This window comes from Plecotus auritus (assembly GCF_963455305.1).
Source record: "Plecotus auritus genome assembly, chromosome: 2".
NCBI classification, from domain to species: Eukaryota; Metazoa; Chordata; class Mammalia; order Chiroptera; family Vespertilionidae; genus Plecotus; species Plecotus auritus.
Genome location: NC_137771.1, coordinates 129,236,268 through 129,257,959, shown reverse-complemented (window position 1 = coordinate 129,257,959; position 21,692 = coordinate 129,236,268). Strand labels below are relative to the sequence as shown.

Sequence of the window (21,692 nt, the reverse complement as noted above, 5' to 3'; positions counted from 1 at the left end):
TCCTAAGGCTAAATGCATAATCCATGTGTTAAATCAAGTTGGCATGATATATATTTCCTATTTTAATGAACTGTATAATTTAACTCATCAGGAAATATCTCTCCTTTGCCAAAGGCAGCTCTTACATTTAACCTTATCACATGGTTGGAAAGAGTGTTTTGTTATTCCTGAATGAATTCAGCTTGATTTCCCCTGAATGCAGCCAAATTTGAGAGGATGGCAGATATATATATCAAAGAGAAGAATGCAACCATGTGCTTCTACAAAATAATTATTAATTCAGATAGCTGTTCAGTATTAGACATTATTGGAAAAGAGCCTTGTAATGCCACATAAAATGAAAAATGTCACAGAATCCTGAAATCAATACATTTTTCAAATTTCAAAAATACCTCATTAACATAAAATGTGCCAAGTACATTATATTGGCTGCCTTTGAAAATAAAAGTATATGAAAGTATATATCTATATAAAAGAAAGTATATATATATCCACCTGCTCATTTATTTATACAGCATATTATGTGATTTCTTTATTTGCCATTAACTCCTTTTTTTTTAATTTTGTAGTAAATTCACAGGAGGCATTCCTTTATGAAAAAAATAAATAAAGTTGTACAAGCATGCACTGTGAGACAAAACAATGATGAGGCCTACTCAGACCAAACTGGAGTAGATACCAGTTTACACCATAGCCCACGTGAAGATGTTTTTATTCAGTACAGACAAACAGCAACAGAATGAGACCATAAGTGCAGTGTAACTTTTGTGACCTTTGACTAGGCTCTGACCAGTGTATCTTTCTTTTCTTACCAGCCAGGTAAACAAAATGCCTCTTCTGCTAAGGCCAGAAACTTTAAAGATCTTAATCCAGTTGGAAATGACTATAATGAAGAGGTCCTTTTTTCTAGCTAGCTGTTTCCTCAATTCAGAGTTGTCTAGCAGGTTAATTGCAACATAACAAAAGATGTCTGGCGGCACCTTGCACTGGTGACAGGGACAGGATTAATGTGTTTTGTGCTCAGGTCGCTGGGCCTCCTGGCTGGTTGTGTCCTTCTCTGCATCACGGTGCTGAGTATTCTGAGACTGATCATCTGAGGATAAAAGGGACCTAACAGCCAGTTGAGGGGTGTGTTGTTAACAAGCTAATCCATAACATTATCTAAAGACTCATTTTCTGTGGCTGCCCCTTGCTAGAAGTGAGGAAGCATGGCGGAACACTGAGTTGATGTCACCAGCCATCACCCCCAAATGACTGGCCTGATCTGGAATGTTCTGTGGTGACCCTTGGATGTTGGACAGGATGGTGGAGCACGTGGTCTGCAAAGCTGGGCCAAGCTTCCTGCAATAGCAAGAGTAGTGGACTCAATGTGCTCAGCACAGTGGGATTTATCAGTGTCATCATAGCTGATGTTTCTCTTCCACTCCACCCAGGAGAGGTAGAACTTATCCTGAGCATCCTGAATTATCTGGTTGGCACTCTGTACATTTTCCCTAGCAAATTCAATCAGGTTAACAGTGGAATGGAGCTGAGCAATGGTCTCCTGGCTTTTTTGCTTAGCTTCTTTCACCTTGCTGAGAGCCTGCTGGTAGGCACGTGAGCGGAGCTTGGTAGACAGAGATCCCAGCCTAATATAATAACTTGTCTTCTGAACAGTTTCAAATCCTTCCACCTTTTTTGCTTCTTTTTCTTGTTCTTCCTCATTGAGAAGGAGATACTGGTCTACCAGAAACTCTGATGTGCTGAGCACATTTTCCACTCTGCTGCTCACCAGCTGCATCATCCGACTGCCCATGACTGTGTTAATGCTGTCATTGACCACAGACTTGGTCTTCTCCCCACTGCCAATCACGGCTTCTTTGGCCTTGTCTACCACCCCAGTGACCATGCTGGTGATGGAATCCTTGGCCCTAGTCACAGTTGGTCATTGTCACAGCATTTTTGCCCCAGTCACTATACCTCTGGCACTGGCAACAACCTGCTTTGTTGGCTGATTCAGAATAGGCAGTTTCTCCTCAATCCTGTCTAGCCCAATACAGGCATAGTTATTGGCAACAGCAATTTGTGGCTCTAGCTTCTGGATGATGGGCTGAGCACTCAATCACAGCCACCAATATGATGGTCTTCACGCCCTTCTCTGCCATCTCACACACAGATTTCAAGTAAGGATACTGATTTTTTGTACTGACGTAAGCTGAGGAGACAAGGTCATATGTGGAGCTCACCAACTTAGGTTGGCCACCCTTGTCACCACACTCTGTTGTGGATCAACTGCAACAGATACCATTTAATTTGTTTTTTCTTTATTGATTAAGGTATTACATATGTGTCCTTACCCCCCCATTGCCCCCCACACTCCCACTCATGCTTGCAGCTCCTGGTGTCTGTGTCCATTGGTTGTGCTTATATGCATGCATACAAGTTCTTTGGTTGATCTCTCCCCCTTACCCGCACCCTCCCCTACCTTCCCTCTGAGGTTTGATGATCTGATATATGCTTCTCTGTCTCTGAATCTGTTTTTGCTCATTAGTTTATGTTGTTCATTATATTCCACAAATTAGTGAGATCATATGATATTTATCTTCCTCTGACTGGCTTATTTCCATTTTCTCCCTGGAGATGGAGAGATAGCAGACAAGAGGCGAAGATCCGACAGGTCACAAACACCAGGTTCCAGCGACACCTATAGCGTTGCGCCATTAAGACTTCATAACACTGAGGATTCCAAGAAAAAAAAAAAAAACACAAAAAAATTTCCATGGAAGCCATTTAGTTCATTTTTCTAGGTTGTTATGGAGAATGTAGTAAGTACGAGTTTATAATATCCAAATATAAACTCAATTTCAAACAATAAAATAAGCTGGCATAACTGAATATATACTATTTAAAAGCTGGGTAGCAAAATACTTCTCTTTCTGAAAATACTGCTAACTATTCTCATGAGCAAACACTTAGTTCTGCTATTAAAATTATATATATATATATATATATATATATATATATACACATACACACATACATATACACACACACATACACACACACACACACACACACACACACACTAGTGGCCCAGTGCACGAAATTCATGCACAGGGGGTGTCCCTCAACCTGGTCTACACCCTCTCCAATCTTGGACCCTTTGGTGGATGTCCGACTGCCGGTTTAGTCAGACAACCCTCTCACAAACCAGGACTGCTGGCTCCTAACTGCTTGCCTACCTGCCTGATTGCCCACTAACTGCTCCCTTGCCGGCCTGATTAACACCTAACTGCTCCTCTGCCGGCCTGATTGCCCCCAACTACCCTCCCCTGCTGGCCTGATCACCCCCAAGGCTTTTATTAGTATAGATATGACCCTTCACAGAAAATTTCACTAACCCTGCTTTACAATATGGGCTTGACAATTGAATCATTGGGGCCATACACCAAGATTTCCTTTCTTTGAATAGTGGAGGGAATAATTATCTTGTCTTTAAGTTGCCCTGAAATTAAAATGAGATAATGACTTAGAAAAGTATAAAAGCACCATATGAAGACAACTGTCTTTTTCATGTACTGAAAAGACAATAAAGTGGTAAAATGAAAAACACTATTTTTAATCTCCCCCTTCCTTCCTTTACAGCCTTTATTTAAATGTTGAAATTTATAAAAATTTCACTCCAATTTTCATTTCTTTACATTCAATATTATTTTGTATTGGTTTCAGGTTTTATATTAGTTACAGAATAGTGGTTAGACAATCATATACTTTACAAAGTGTTCCCCGATATTTCCAGTACCTACCTGGCATCATACCATCATTACAACACTATTGACTATATTCCCTATTTAAGTGACAATGGGTTTACAGGTTCCTTCCAGTCTTTCTTTTGTGTTGTTCGCCTTTCCTTTTCTTTCTCACTTCTTCCCTCATTTTCCTTATAAAGTATCTCAATTGGCCATCAAAGCTCAGTGAAGCACTGGGACACGCTTAATCCATTTTACAGACCAGGAAACCGAGGCCAATTCCAGTTGGCTGTGGATCCTGACTCAGCGCACAGGGAGCCCTCAGAGCCATGCTCTCTGCCCTTCCTAAGGGGCAGCCGCCGGGCAAACAGAACAAACCTTCCCGTCAGGCTTCTGAGCCTCTTTCTCAAGCCCCTCTTCATTGTGGACGCTCCACATTCTTTCCTCTCCCCGCCCCCCCGCCCCCATTCTTTACTGCCCCCCCTTCTCTGGAGCAGGTGGTAGGCTTCACACTCACTGCGCAGGCGTGGGCTGCCGTGGCAGGGCGGCGCGGGCTTTCTTTTGGGCCAAAGTGGGAGCAGGAGTCGCCACCTCTGAAGTGTGAAGGCTGCCTGGGCAAGGCCGGTTAGCACTTGGAGCTTCTCTGAATCATGTCAGTCAGTCAGGTACCCTGCAGTGGGGCACCCCACCACTGAGATGGCACCGCTCCTCAACCCCTGCCTCAGGGCCGCAGGGCCTTGCCCCTCCCCCGGGACGTCCTTCCATGCCCCTTCGGGCCACTGCAGAACTTCTCTCTCTGCAGGCAAGGCAGGTCCCTGCCCTCTGGCCCCCTGCCCGGGCCCGAGCCCCCTCCGGTGCACCTTGCCTCGCCAGGTTTTTGCCTTTGATCTATGGCATTGGTGACAGCACACTCCTAACAAGCCTGGCACCCAGAGGGGCACAGGGTCAGTTCTTTGCCCAGAATGTTAGAGGTTGCAGTAGCATTTGCAGATGTCGCCCAGAGCCTGCTGGCGAAGGCAGCGCCTGTGTGGGGTGGCCTCATAGAGGGACGGTGTGTGCTGCTCTGCGCCCCTTGGAATGCCCGCCTCCTGGCCACCGCTTTGCCAAAGCCTAGGAACTCACCCTGGAGCCACCCCTCAGGCGGCCCGCAGTTGGGCCTCGTGCCTCTGCTAGGTCTCCACCCTCATCTGGGTTACCTCCTTTCTTCCACATTTGGCCTTCATCCATCCCTCTCTCCTGCAGTGCTTGTGCTCCAGGCCCTAAAGTAAAGGACCAAGACCAAGAAGGAAAAAGCCCAAAGGAAATGAGTCTTGAACCCCCACATCCCATTCTCTGGATTTCCTCCCCCACCTCCTCTCTGTGTCACATCTTGAACTGGCACCCTGTGGCCCAGCCACATGGCCACCGGGCGGCCTGGTAGAGTCGGTCTCCGCAAAGCTGTGGATCTGTGGCCAGAGGGCCGGCCTGGGTCTCAGCAACCCCATGCCTGCGATGGTCCAGGGACCCTGCAGGTGCGACTTGTTCCGCTGCCCTTGCCTCCCCAGGCCAGCAATGGTCCCAGGAGTCTGTGGGCTTGGTGCCCATCCCCCGGCCGCTTGGCACCTGTGTATGCAAATTAACCCACATCTTTGTTGGGTTAATTTGCATACTCACTCCTGATTGTCTGGTGAGCATTGATGAGGTATGGTCAATTTGCATCTTTCTCTTTTATTAGTGTGTGTATATATACATATAATGAAGGTCATGAACTTCTCTTTAGTAATTTCTAATGAATATTAATAAAAATGATGATGCATCAAACTATTACCTGCCCCCCATTTTACAAAGAATGTATGTTTTATTCCAACACCTGGGATGTAAAAATATTATACCCAGCGTCCTTGCACTATTATATAACGATATATGCAAAAATACAAGCAAATAAAATGCTTGTTTTATCCTCAGATGTTCAGAGTGGTTTTAGCTGGAAAGTAGATGAGCTAGAATACTAGTAAGAATTTTTTAAAAAAGAATCCCAATAGAGATGACAAAATGTGTAACATAAGGGAAAAATAGCATCATGGCACTTTGGCAAACAATGCTTTCTTATAGAGTGTGCATACATTATTTGTAGAGGTGGGGTTAGAGATAAGAGATTTTCTCTTCTTACAATATCAGGTTGAGCCAATGTAGACCCCTTGTGTGGCCTAAAATTAAAAAAAATAAATAAATGAAAATGAGAGAGAGAGATGAGTTTGAAAAAAATCTTCCTTTGGAATTTTTTGTTTGTGACTATATTGTTCCAATTTCTGTATCCTTCATTACATGGCTTTCTTTCCTATAAATATCTATATATGTCCAAATATTTCTGTTTATGAAGATATCAACCATTGAAATGAGGGCCTTCTATAATCCAATATAACTTCATCTTAACTTTTTACATCATCAACACTCTATTTCTAAATAAAATTTATATTCACAGGTACCAGGGTAAATATATTATACATGAAGGAGAGAGGAGAACATAATTCAACCCCAAGATAGACCAAGGGAATTTTCATGATATTGTATGGCAAAAATCTGCATTGTGCATATGCATAGTCCAAATTTATTTCACCTGTCTGAAAAAGAATTGACAATGTGAGTGATAAGTTAAAAAGTAATTTCAACTGGTTCAATTCTCATCCCTTAAAAATGCAAATGAAATACTCTTTTTCTAGAAGCATTCATTCAACCCAATATGAGACTACCACAGAGAAACAGAAACAAAAGCAAAATCAAACAAAACACAAGCAGTTATTAAAAATCAGATCATGAAATGAGCCCTCGTTCAGGAGTACCAGCTGACAGTGAACAAACAGGATTCAAGAGTCGTATGTTTAGATTCATCCCATCTCTGCATTGCTCTGGATTCCCAAGGTGCACTTTTTTCATGGACCCTAGAAATAAGGATTTCTATTTTCTGGTTCCAATCACGTTTCAGTCCTGGAATAGTGTTCTTTTTCTGGGCATCAACAAATCTTACTTTAATATATCCCTCAGATTCCCATAGTGATTTCCTTAGGACAATGCCCTATATGGTCATTCCTTTAATAAGCCAATTTTCTATTGGGTTCTTGCCTGTCTGTATGGCTAGGTCATTGGCCATTGCCCATGAGTCAGTAAAAACTCAAGCTTAGAGGCAAGCAGCATGCAATTTTAGCCTACCAAGCTGGCCTGTTTTAACCTTTTTCAGAGTGGTAGCCTTCCAACTAGGATGCTATCCATTCACCTTGGAACTGCCTTCCATAAACCAAGCAGCTCTTGGTTGGTTGGTTAATCAAGAGTTATTTATAGCTTACCACTCACATGGGAGTAGGATTAGGCATATCTTCAGGTTGTTCCAAAGTTGGTTCTAGGGAAAAGAGTCTACCTGTTTGTGAATACATTGAGTAAGTACAACTTTGCTTCCCCCATGTGTAGCATGTTTCTCAACAAACAATTTCCATATTATTATGGAACATGTCTGGGCACTGTCCTTCCCATTGGGGTGTTTCTTTTACATTACATCCAAGACATTATGGGTGTTTCAAGTTTCAAGATTATTTTATGTCATTCGTTCATTGGGGTAGTTTGACTCAATATTTGCTAGCAAGCTCGTAATTGCCCTCAAATGGAAATTCTCTGAACCAAATTCCAGCAGTTATTGCTGGTTAGTACTCAGAGGCTTTTTCTATAATCCGCTGTCTCCATAAAGACTCCAGGACTCTTTTCAAGTAGTTTTATTGATAGGAATTAGCAATATTCCCGGATGTCAAATATTTAACCCCCAAACCCAAATAAACCAAGGAGATGTTGATATTCCAACATGTTTTGTCCAACAAGCATTTTTATTTTCTCTTTTGTTTGTTTTTTATTTTAAGAGGACATTTATTAAAGCTGGGAAACAAGGAAGGGCTTAGGATAGGAGCAACAACAGGAGAGCCTAGGTGGGGCTGCTTTGGCTCATTGGGAAGTCAGAGAAAAGGGGGGCCTTGGAGACAGATTCAGGGGGTTAGCCTGGACAAGCTGCCACTGTTGCCCATTGCTCCCCTGATTGCAAGACTCCTGGAGTCCCTTAGAGGTTAGGAGATGCATGCCTGTGGAGGAAGAAGAGGAGACAAGGAGAGGCACAGATGTGCTCCTTGGAGGGAGAGCACATTTCCAACAAGCATCTTTAAACTAACACCTGTGTGTGCTCGGGATTAGGACATGAACATCTTTGGGGGGCTGTTATTCAGCTTACCACATACAACTATTGACTTGCGCATTTATTTTCTAAAAATGTTTATATACATTATTTTTAAAAATATTTATAGAATATAAATGTTAAAATTTTCATTTATTCATTAAACATCTATTAAATGTTCATGAAATAAAGGTTATATGTAAATTATTTTTAGGCTACACAATTGTATTTTTCTAACTATTTTACAAATGTACATGTAAAATATATTTTTTAAAGGATTAGATAAATTGATAGTGGTTTAATACAAAGAAAACATTTCACACTCTTAGGAATTGTACATATGAGAGAGAACTATTCCTTAGCATTTAAATTGTGTTTATGATATCAGGAGGTTTAATAGTATTTTAATTAAAACTATACAGATCATAAATTTTAATCAGTTTAACTTAATACTAAAAATTATGTGAGTAATATAGAAATCATCTTACTGTTCTTTTTTTTTTTCCCCAATTGCCATCACAAGTTAAGGAAACAATCTATCACTTTATTTTTTCTTCTAATTCTTGCCAACCTCTTCTCACCTTGCCAGTAAGTAGAACCCTGGTTCCACTTACATAACCCTGCCCAGACCCATCCATTTTTTTTTCACATAAATTTAGAATAATGATTCCTACTTCATAATGCTGTTGTGGGGAATAAATGAATTAATAAATGTATAAAATTTGGAAGACTTCAAGTGCTCCGTAAATGTTAATTGATAGCATATCTTTTGTATTAAAAGGCAGTAAAAGTAATTGTGACAAATCACTTGGTTATTGGTAAAAGGAGATGGAAAAGAAATAGAAATTTGATTGTCATATTTTAAGATGTATTGAGTTATAATGTAATTTCAGAATTTATATTGGTGAAGTGCATAAAAAATGCCTACTATGTGGTAAGTGCCCAATATACATAATAATTGTTTCCATTATAAGTGATAGTAAGAACTGATTTTATGAGACTAATATAATCATGATTCAAAACTCATAAGGACAGTATAGAAATAAAAAGTACAGGTCAACTTGCCTATAAAGTTGAGTCATTTTGTTGTTGTTAATCCTCACCCTGGGATATATTTTCTATTGATTTTTTAGAGAGAGTTGGAGGGAGTGAGGGAGAAAAAGGGAGAGAGAGAAGCATCAATTAAGAGAAACACACACCCCAACTGGGGCCGGGGATCAAACCTGCAACCCACATAAGTACCCTTGACCAGGAATCAAACTATGATACTTTGGTGTATGGGCTGATGTTCTAAACACTGAGCAAACACTGGCCAGGACTGACCCATATTTTTAATTAAACTATTAACTATATGTTTCCAATGCTTTATTGAAATAATAACTAAAAAAGATTTATCCCAGGAATAAATGGATCAGAAAAGCTAATCTCTGTAAGATGCCCCACAAACAAAATAAAACAGAAAACCATATTGTTACAAAGCATTTGGTAGCATTTAATAACTACTTATTATGAAAGGTCTTAGAAAAAGAAAAGGAATAAAGGCTTATTTCTGCATCTAATTAAGGTTATTTATGTAAATCTTATAATACATAATGAAAATAGCTTTAAAGCATTCTACTTATAATTGGGAAAAATAAAGATTGACAACACTCAGTGATAATCTTTAAAATATTTAAAATGTAGTCCAGAATTAATATCAAAAATTCAGATCTGATATAGTTAAGTCTAACTGGAGTAAATCAGCTGATTACCCACCATGTTTGCCAGAAAGTATTGAGGATCTCGACAATGCAATGAGACAAAAATGTAGACACTCTCATCATTTTACCTAGAAAACCTAATACCATATGCAAATTATTAGAAATACCAAGTTCAGAAAGGTAGATATCTAACAAACAGAATAAATTAGCACCAATGCTCCTTTTTGGTATTTAATAGAAAATATACAACATTTACCACAGCTGCAAAAGTATGACTAAATAGTATACTAAAAAATAAACATAATCTTTATAAATATCATTAAAATGGCATCAATTATTATTGATTTAGATTATAAATTGAATAGAAAATCAATAATAATCCCAGCAAGGACCAATCAATTCAGTAAGAATTGTTTATTGGGATTGGGAAAATTACCTCACTATTTAGAGAATTATACATTAAATCATAAAATTATTTCAAAAGAATAAACTATAAGTGAGAAAACAAACTTATGGAATTATAAAAAGAAAATTATAAAAAGAGAATTATAAAAATAAAAATACCTAGGGTTCCAGTCAAAATTGTGGCATAGGTAAATGTGGTTCTTATATTCACCCACAACCACATCAAAATTATAGAACAACCATCATTCAGAACGGCCTAAAATCTAACTGAACAGAAGTCCTACAACTAAGAAAATAAAGAAGGAGCCACATCAAAAGTGGCAGGAGCAGTGGAGACACAGAACAGGGTGGTCCCACAGCCACGTGTGACAGATAAGAATCCAGAGGGATATCTCGGCTGTAGAGGTCACTCCTAAAAAGCAAGGGGTCTCAGTTCCACACCAGGACCCCCATCCCAGGTGTCCAGTTCCAGGAAGAGAAATCCCCTAACTTCTGGCTGTAAAAACCAGCAGAGATTATAGCTGTGTGAAAGAGAGGGCTGCTAGATACCAGACCATTTTCTCTTAAAGGTTCTGTACACTGACTTACTGGCTCTGAACTCCTGTGCTGGGGCAGCAGCTCAAAAGGCACCAGGGGCATACAGAAAGAAAATGAATTATCTGACATCAGGGTGAAAGCTGGAGGGTGAAAGCAGAGGTCACTTTTCCTTTTCTGAAGTCTCCTTTCCCCACAGAGCTAGAAAGCAGGCACCATATCTGAGTTTCCATCAACCTATCTACACTTCCCCCTTGCCCTGGTGATTCCTGAGACTGCATCCCACCCAACTGGCTGGCCCACCCAAGCTGTTTCATACAAATGGCCTGCCCTGGCTCATGCTGCAGGCATTCTAAAATCTCTTAAACAAGCAGCATCTGGCCTCAACATGCCCCATACCTCTAGCTAAATGGCCCTGGGACTGGCACTAGCAGCTGGACCCAGCCTTGGTTCTCAGCTTGGCCTCTCCTGGGCATGTCCAAGCCCAGCACAAGTAGAAGCCATTTGCAAATTGCTCTGTAGCTCATGCCAGGTGGTCTGAGACAGGGGAAAGGTGATGGTTAACCTTGGCCTGGAACTCCTGGCAGGCCCCAATAACAGCCCACCTAGTGGACAGCTTCAGACCACTTTGATGAAACACCCAACCACCTCCACAAGTGAAACATTGAATGGGGGCACTCAGAGGACACATAAGTCCCACTGAAGTAAGTCCTGCTTCATGGGGTTGGTCCCAGCACAGTTGATCTTCCACAATGATTGCAACCAATCTTCACAGCCAATTTTCTGTGAATAATTTCTACCATAAGGTGGCAACAGCAATCAAGGCTCAACTATAAGAGGGTGTACATAGACACACTAGGGTTGTACCTGAAATGCCCAGCTCAGGTGAACACGGAGGCTGTGTCACTAGATGCTACAGGACACCTATTTTATGAGGCCCATATAGTAAGCCCGGGAGATGTAGCAGCTCTACCTAATATACAGAAAAAAACACAAGGAGGCAACCAAAATGAGCAGACAAAGAAGTATCTCCTAAATGAAAGAACAGAACGAAATTCCAGAAAAAAGAACTAAAAGAAATGGAGACAAGCAATATACCAGATCCAGAGTTCAAAACACTGGTTATAAGGATGCTTAGTGAACTTAGGGGAAAAGTGGATTAACTTAGTGAGAATATCATCAAAGAGATAGTAAACATAACAATGGAGATAGAAAAGATTTTTTAAAATGTCAGAAAGAAAGAACACATTAACTGAGATGAAGAAAACACTAGGAATCAACAGTGGAATAGATGAAGCAGAAAATCAAGTTAGAGAATTAGAAGATAAGGAAATAGAAGAGAAAAAAGAAAAAAGAATTTAAAAACAATTGAGGATAGAATAAGATCCTTTGGGACAACTTCAAGCATATCACCATTCACATCATGGAAATGCTGGAAGAAGAGAGAAAGCAAGGAATTGAAAAACTATCTATACTAATAAAAGGATAATATGCTAATTAGACCAGGAGACCTTCCAGACATCCTTCCAGACAAAGCCAGGTGGTGGGGCCGAGGCAATTAGGGGGGATCAGACCAGGAGGAGAGGACAGTTGGGGGTGATCAGGCCAGTGGAGGGGCAGATGGGGGCGATCAGACTGGCAAGGGGGAGGCAGTTGGGAGCGAGCAGGCTGACAGACAGAGTGGTTAGGGGTGATCAGGCAGGCAGGCAGGTGAGCGGTTAGAAGCCAGCGGTCCCCAATTGTGAGAGGGCTGTCCAATTGCCAGTTGGGATTGGGCCTAAACTGGCAGTCAGACATCCCCCGAGGGGTCCCAGATTGGAGAGGGTGCAGGCCTTGCTGAGGGACACCCCCCCATGCATGAATTTCGTGCACTGGGCCACTAGTGTGAAATAATAATGATGGAAAAGTTCCCTAACTTCATGTGAAGGAAATAGACAATCAAATCCAGAACTACAGAAAGTCCCAAACTAGATGAAGCCGAAGAGGCCCACACCAAGACACATCATAATTAAAATGCAAAAGGTTAAAGACAAAGAGAGAATTAAAATATCCTATCTAATAAAGAGGGAATATGTAAATTGACCATCATGCCATAATAAAAATGGCTGTGCCCACAGTGGAAGCAGATGGCTGCACCCACAGCAGAGGTGGGGATCCCATAAAACAAGATGGCTGCGCCCACATTGGAGGCCAAGTTCCCGTAACGAGTCTTAATGAGCAATCAGCAGGGACCTGAGGCTGGGTAGCACTGGGCCGGGGCAGGGGACCTGAGGCTGCGCCCCCCACATGGTGGGGCTTGACAGAAGACCTCAGCCTGCTCCCCCTGCCCTGGCCTGGGCTGGGGGACCTCAGGCTGTGAACCCTGCCCTGGCACCAGGCCGGGGGACCTAAGGCTGAGTCCCCCACCTGGCAGGGCTTGACAGGGGACTTCAGGCCATGTTCTCCCAACTCAGCACCAGGCCAGGTGACCTGAGGACACACCTCCACCCAGTGGGGCTTGACTGGGTGGGGCCGGCCGGGTCTGGATCTAGCCCATTGGGGGTGAGGCCGGCCGGGGCTGGGCCTTGTGCAATTTTGAGGTGCACGTGGATGGGCGGGGACTTAACTCTGGTTCCTGTGTTGTGCCCCAGACTCTGACAGGAGGAAGATTTTCATATACATTTTACTAATTTTCTTTCGTCTCTGACACTTCTATTATAGAGAAAAGGCAAATAGCTATATTAAAATATTTCCTCTCATTAATTCCCTTTTAATGTGCATGAATTTCATGCACTGGTTCACTTGTGTATATATATATGTATTATTGATTTCAGAGAGGGAGAGGAAGAGAGAGATAGAAACATCAATGATGAGAAAGAATCATGATTGGTTGCCTTCTGCATGCCCCACACTGGGGATCAAACCTGCAACCTGGGCATATGCCCTTGACCAGAATTGAAACCGGGACTCTTCAGTCAACAGGCCAACACTCTACCCACTGAGCCAAACCAGCTAGGGCAATACAAAGAGAGAATTTTAAAAGCAATTAGTTACTTACAAGGGAGCTCTCATAAGACTGTCAGCTTATTTCTCAACAGAAACTTGGCAGGCCAGAAGGGATTGGCAAGAAATATTCAAAGTGATGAAAAGCAAAGACCTAGAACCAATATTACTCTACCCAGCAAAGTTATTTAGAATCAAAGGACAAATAAAGAGCTTTATAGACAAGAAAAACCTAAAGGTGTTCATCACAGCTAAACCAGTATTACTGGTACATGAAATGTAAGAGTCTTCTTTAAGAAGAAGAAAAAATAATTAAAAATATGAACAACAAAATGGCAATAAATACATATCTATCACCAATTACTTTAAATGCAAATGGATTAAATGCTCCTATCAGAAGATATATGGAGGCTGAATGAATAACAAAACAAACCCTTACATATGCTGTCTGTAAAAGAATCACATAAGATCAAAAGACACAGACAAAAAGGACTAAGGGAATTTATTACCACCAAACCAGCAATGCAAGAAATGCTAAAGGGTCTGCTGTAAAAAAAAAAAAAAAAAAAGAAAAAAAGAAATAGGAAGTGAAGAAGGAACACAGGGGTAAAGAATAAAAATGGCGACAAATAAGTACCTATTAATAATAACTTTAAATGTAAATGGATTAAATGCCCCAATCAAAAGACATAGGGTAACGGATTGGATAAGAAAACAAGACCCATATAAATGCTGTCTACAAGAAACCCACCTCAAAAAAAAAAAAGACACACAGAGACTGAGGGTGAAGGGATGGAAAAAAATTTTCCAGGCAAATGGAATGAAAAAAAAGCTGGGGTAGCAATACTTATATCTGACAAATTAGATCTCAAAGTGAAGGACATAACAAGAGATAAGGAAGGCCACTTCATAATACTAAAGGGAGCAATCCAACAAGAAGAAATAACTCTGGTAAACATATATGCACCCAATACAGGAACACCCAAATACATAAAAAAACTCCTGGAGGATATCAAGGGAGAGATTGACAGCAATACAATCATAGTAGGAGACTTTAATACCCCACTATCACCATTGGACAAATCATCTAAACAAAACATCAGCAAAGAAACATCAATCATAAATGACTCACTAGACCAGATGGAATTAATTGACATCTTCAGAACATTTCACCCCAAAGCCACAGAATATACATTCTTCTCAAGTGCACATGGGTCATTTTCAAAGATAGACCATATATTGGGACACAGGCAAAGTCTCTTCAAATTCAAGAAGATAGAAATCATATCAAGCATCTTCTCAGACCACAGTGGCATAAAACTGGAAATCAACTACAATAAAAACAACCCAAAGAAATCAAACACATGGAGACTAAACAGCATGCTATTAAACAATGATTGGGTTACCAGAGAGATCAAGGAAGAAATAAAAAACATCATGGCAACAAATGACAATGAAAACACTACAATCCAAAATCTATGGGACACAGCGAAAGCAGTCTTGAGAGGGAAGTTCATAGCTCTACAAGCCTACTGCAAAAAACAAGAAACGATGGTAATAAATCACCTAACCCAACAACTCAAAGAGTTAGAAAAAGAGCAACAAGAAAAGCCCAGTGTAAGCAGAAGGAAGGAAATAATAAAGATCAGAGTGGAGATAAACGACATAGAGACCAAAGAAACAATACAAAAGATCAACAAAACCAAGAGCTGGTTCTTTGAAAGGATAAACACAATTGATGAACCTCTAGGCAGGCTCACCAAGAAGCAAAGAGAGAGGACCCAAATAAACAAAATCAGAAATGAAAGAGGTGAAATAACAACAGATCCTGCCGAAATACAAAGGATTGTTAAAAAATACTACAAACAACTCTATTCCAACAAACTGGACAACCTGGAGGAAATGGACATATTCCTAGAAAAATATAACCTTCCAAAACTCAATCAGGAAGAATCTAAATAGCTCAATAAGCCAGTAACTATGGAAGAAGTTGAAGCAGTCATCAAAAAGCTTCTGGCAAACAAAAGCCCAGGGCCAGACGGCTTCACAGGAGAGTTTTACCAAACATTCAAGAAAGAACTAAAACCTATCCTCCTCAGACTATTCCAAAAAATTCAAGAGAAAGGAACACTTCCAAGCTCATTCTATGAAGCCACCATCACCCTAATACCAAAACCAGGTAAAGACAACACAATGAAGGAGAATTACAGTCCAATATCCCTCATGAACGTAGATGCCAAAATCCTCAACAAAATTCTAGCAAATCAGATCCAGCAGTACATCAGAAAGATCATACACCATGACCAAGTAGGGTTTATCCCAGGAATGCAAGGATGGTACAATATCCCCAACTCAATAAATGTGATACATCACATAAACAAATTGAGAGATAAAAATCTCATAGTCATATCAATTGATGCAGAAAAAGCATTAAACAAAATCAAACACCCTTTCTTGATAAAAACTCTCAGCAAGGTGGGAATAGAAGGATCATACCTCAACATAATAAAAGCTATATATGATAAACCCACAGCTAACATCATACTCAATGGGCACAAACTAAAACCATTTCACCTAAGAACAGGAATAAGACAGGGATGCCCACTGTCACCACTCCTGTTCAACATAGTACTGGAAGTATTAGCCATTGCAATTAGACAAGAAGAAGAAATAAAAGGCATCCAAATAGGAAAAGAAGAAGTAAAGCTGTCCTTATTTGCAGATGACATGATATTGTACATAAAAAACCCAAAAGACTCCATCAAAAAACTAACAGACTTAATAAATGAATTCAGCAATGTAGCAGGATACAAAATTAAAGCCAAGAAATCTATGGCATTTCTATACACCAATAGTGAACTTACAGAAAGAGAGACTAAAAAAGCAATCCCATTTACCATAGCACCAAAAAAATTAAGATACTTAAGAATAAACCTAACCAAGGAGGTAAAAGACCTATATGCGGAAAACTACAGGACACTGAAAAAAGGGATAGAGGAAGATGTAAACAGATGAAAGAACATACCATGTTCATGGATTGGTAGAATCAACATCATTAAAATGTCCATACTACCCAAAGCAATCTATAGATTCAATGCACTCCCCATTAAAATACCAATGGCGTATTTCACAGACCTAGAAAGAACTCTCCAAAAATTCATCTGGAATAAAAAAAGACCCCGAATAGCCACAGCAATCCTGAGAAAGAAGAATAAAGTAGGAGGGATCTCAATACCAGATTTCAAGCCGTATTACAAAGCCACTGTCCTCAAAACAGCCTGGTACTGGCACAAGAACAGACATATAGATCAATGGAATAGAATAGAGAATCCAGATATCGACCCAAACCACTATGCGCAATTAATATTTGACAAAGGAGGCATGAGCATACAATGGAATCAAGACAGTCTCTTCAATAAATGGTGTTGGGAAAATTGGACAGATACATGCAAAAAAAAAAAAATGAAACTAGATCACCAACTTACACAATACACAAAAATAAACTTAAAATGGATACAGGACTTAAATATAAGACGGGAAACCATAAAAATACTAGAGGAATCCACAGGCAGCAAAATCTCAGACATATGCCGAAACTACTTCTTCACTGATACTGCCCCTAGGGCAGCGGAAGCCAAAGAGAAAATAAACAAATGGGACTACATCAAAATAAAAAGCTTTTTCACAGCAAAAGAGTCCATCAACAAAACAACAAGAAATCCCACTGTATGGGAGAATGTATTTGCAAATGTTATCACTGATAAAGGTTTAATCTCCAACATCTACAGGCAGCTTATACAACTTAATAAAAGGAAGATAAATGATCCAATAAAAAAAAATGGGCAATGGACCTAAATAGAATCTTTTTGAAAGAAGACAGAAGGAAGGCCAAGAGACACATGAAAACATGCTCAAAGTCACTAATTATCCGAGAGATGCAAATCAAAACGACAACGCAATACCATCTCACACCTGTCAGAATGGCTATCATCAACAAATCAACAAACGACAAGTGTTGGTGAGGATGCGGAGAAAAAGGAACCCTCATGCACTGCTGGTGGGAATGCAGACTGGTGCAGCCACTGTGGAGAACAGTATGGAGTTTCCTCAAAAAACTGAAAATGGAACTCCCATTTGACCCAATAATCCCACTCCTAGGAATATATCCTAAGAAACTAGAAACACCAATCAGAAAGGATATATGCACCCCTATGTTCACAGCAGCACAATTTGCAATAGCTAAGATTTGGAAACAGCCTAGGTGCCCGTCAGCAGATGACTGGATCAGAAAACTATGGTACATCTACACAATGGAATACTATGTTGCCATAAAAAAGAAGGAATTACTACCATTTGTAGGCACCTGGATGGAATTAGAGAACATTATGCTGAGTGAAATAAGCCAGTCAATGAAAGAAAAATACCACATGATCTCACTCATTTGGGGATAATGAAAAACAGTATAAACTGATGAACAAAAAGATAGATACAGAGGCAGTAAAGCATCAAACAGACTGTCAAATTACAGCGGGAAGGTTAGGGAGAGGTGGGGGAAATAAGAGACCAACTGAAGGACTTGTATGCATGCATATAAGAGTAACCAATGGATGCAAAACATTGGGGGGTGAGGGCATGTATGGGAGTGGGGTGGGAGGGCAATGGTAAGATATGTACACATATAATACCTTAATAAAAAAAAATTAAAAAAGAGACACAGACAGACTGATTGTAAAAATATTTCAAGAAAATATAAACAAACAAATAAACAAAAATCTGAGGTAGCAAACTAGACTTTATAACAAAGACTATGTAACAAGAGACAAATAACCCAGCAATTCCACTTTTGGGTATTTATCCAAAGAAACCCAAAACACTACATCAAAAAGACATATACATCCAAATATTCATTGTGTCATTAACCAAAATATGTAAGCAACCTAGGTGTTTCATCTGTAGATGAATGAATAAAGAAGTGGTGCATATATACAATGGAATATTACTCAGCCATAAAAATGAATGAAATATTGCCAACTGCAACAACATGGATGGGTTGAGAGAGTATTGTGCCAAGTAAAATAAATCAGGCAAATAAAGATAAATGCCATATGATTTCACTTATATATAGAATCTAACAAACAAAATTAACCAATAAGCAGAATATCAACAGACTCATACATACAGAGAACATTTTGATGATTTCTAGATGGAAGGAGTGATGGGGGGGATGAGTGAAACAAGTAAAGGGAATAAGAAGTACAAATTGGTAATTACAAAATAGTCATAAGAATGTAAATTACAGCAGAGGGAATATAGTCAATAATATTGTAATAACTATATGTACTATAAAATGGGTACTAGATTTATTGGGGTGAACACTTAATAAGTTACATGTCTAATCACTGGGTTGTTGTATGTCAACCATAATTGAAAAATAAAAATAATTATTTTTAAAGTAAAACAAATACTTTTATAGGATTAAGTGGGTAAAGTTGTTTTTATTTAAAAGAGAAATATGCAAGAACAAAGGAAATATGTGGTTTTAATCATACAAATATTAATGATTTATTTTCTATAAAGCACAAATTAATAAACAGATAAATAACCAAAAGATTTGTCAAAGATAGTTAAAACATTGCATAATAATATAAGATTAGATCTAATATTTTAAATCTATGCAAATATCGTAATTTGAGAGGCAATTCACAATAGAAATAATTAAAATTGCTTATACACATATAAGAAATGCCCAAGCTCATTAGTAAATAGGAGTGTACATATTACTAAAATAATGAGAACTAATTTTTAGTCCACCAGAAAGGCAAAAATCCAAGTTTGTAGTGAGAGTATGAAGAAACTGGAGTCCTCATGCACTGGTGGTAGGAACATAAATTTGCACAGCCATTTGCTGGACAACATTTAGGAAATGTTTTCAATGATCCAATAATTCCACTTTTGATATACACTGAGTGGCCAGATTATTATGATCTCTGAACACATAATAATATGGCCACTCAGTGTGTATATATGTATATTCAGGCCCAGTGCATGAATTTGTGCATGGGTAGGGTCCAGCCAGCCTGGCCATGGGGAGGGGACATGGGTGGTTGGCTGGCCTGCCTGCTGGTCAAACTCCTGGTAGAGGGGACAATTTGCATATTAGCCTTTTATTAAATAGGATATACACTGAGTGGCCAGATTATTATGAGATTAAAGAGATCATAATAATCTGGCCACTCAGTGTATATGGCTTAGAAAAAAGTTTGCAAAGCTACAAAGAGATATACACAAGGATATTCACTGCAGCATTGATTAAAAGAGCACAAACTTGAAAAAAGCTTAAATGTACTTTAAATTAAAAAAATCAAATAAAATGTGGAATTGTGGAAAAATAATAAACAGTAAAAAAGAATGGACTAAATCTACATTTATCATCATGAGCAGAACTCAAAACCAGAATATTCAGTGCAGAACAATAAGAAAGAAGCATGCAAGAGAAACTATGCAGCACAATATCATCCTATATAATAAAAGAGTAATATGCAAATTGACCATCACTCCAACACACAAGATGGCTGCCCCCATGTAGTCAACGATGGATGCCTCCATGTGGACACAAGATGGCTGCCACAAGATGGCCAGCAGGGGAGGGCAGTTGTGGGTGATCAAGCCTGCAGGGGAGGGCAGTTAGGGGAAAACAGGCTGGGAGGGGAGCAGTTAGGGGCAATCAGGCTGGCAGGGGAGTGGTTAGGGGATGATCAGGCTGGCAGGCAGAAGCAGTTAGGGGCAATCAGGAAGGCAGGCAGGCGAGCAGTTGGGACCCAGCAGTCCTGGATTGTGAGAGGGATGTCCAACTGCCCGTTTAGGCCCGATCCCAGATTGGAGAGGGTGCAGGCTGGGCTGAGGGACACCTCTCTCCCCCATGCACGAATTTCGTGCACCGGGCCTCTAGTCCTTTATAAAACTTCAACATTAATGTCCCTGTATTTATTTATATAATTCTTATAGCAGTCCATCCTGGTAGTTCATTATCACCACAATCAGCTTGAGGTTATTATGATGGGCAAAATGTTCAACTGCTCTGAATGGGATGAATGAAGATACCTTTCTGATCATCCAAAAACAAAAACAAATTTGATAACTTATATTCCTCCTCAGTTTAACTCCCATTAAAAACCCAGTTTGAAATTATACCTAGAGATTTTTATAGAGTGTTAATCTAACAAACAAGTCAAGGAATAATTTAATTCTAATGACCAAAAATGGTATTTAAGTATTAATACCTAAAATTTGTAATTTTTTTTATTATTGTTAATCCTCACCCGAGGTTATTTTCCCATTGATTTTTAGAAAACGTGGAAGGGAGGGGGAGAGACACACAGAGAGAAACATATATGTAAAAGAAACACATCATTTGGTTGCCTCTGGCAAGTGGGGGACCGAGCCTGCAACCAAGGTACATGCCCTTAACTAACTTGAACATGGGACCCTTCAAGTCAGGTTTGACACTCTATCCAATGAGCTAAACCAGCTGGAGCTGTCAATATTTTGAAGGGCTAAAAGGAGAGAGATATTCTAACATTTTACTTATGACTCAATCCCTAGTTTAGATTTTCAGCTAATTAACCTATCTATATCATAAACATTTCTGTTTGTATATAGCTACCTTTTATTATTGAAAAAGTAATACTTGGTAAAGAGAAGATAAAAAGAAATATAGTTAATTAGAAAATATTCCATATATTCATTTAAAATGTAATAAATTACATTAAGTAGGAACACAGGGACTTGATCCTATCTAATAAAGAGGGAATATGCTAATTGACCCTCATGCCATCACAAAGATGGCGGTACCCACAGCCAATAAGAAGGGACTATGCTAATTGACTGCCCTACCCTAAAAAATGGTGGCGCCCATAGCCACAAGATGGTGGCGCCCAGTCCGCTCAGTCCCGTCAGGGTGGCAGGCATGTGGGGGCCCACCCCCAGGTGGGCCGGGTCATTCTGTGCACCTGCCTCCGGAGTCCCCCAGTTCCTTCAGCCCCCCAGCCGCCCAGGGCTGGCCCAAGGCACAAGCAAGCCTCGGATGGTGGATGCCCAGTTGCCCAGGGCCGCCCAAGGCTTGCACTGCTGGCAGTGGCAGCAGCAGAGGTGTGATGA

The 21,692-nt window shown here is 40.0% G+C and overlaps 1 pseudogene across 1 annotated transcript; it reads right to left on the bottom strand.

The window, feature by feature from the left end:
* Positions 1–1,004: 1,004 nt before the first annotated feature.
* LOC308240843 (perilipin-2-like) lies at positions 1,005–2,287 on the bottom strand (annotated as a pseudogene). The gene has a single exon. The product of its transcript is annotated as a perilipin-2-like (transcript).
* Between the last annotated feature and the right edge of the window lie 19,405 nt (positions 2,288–21,692).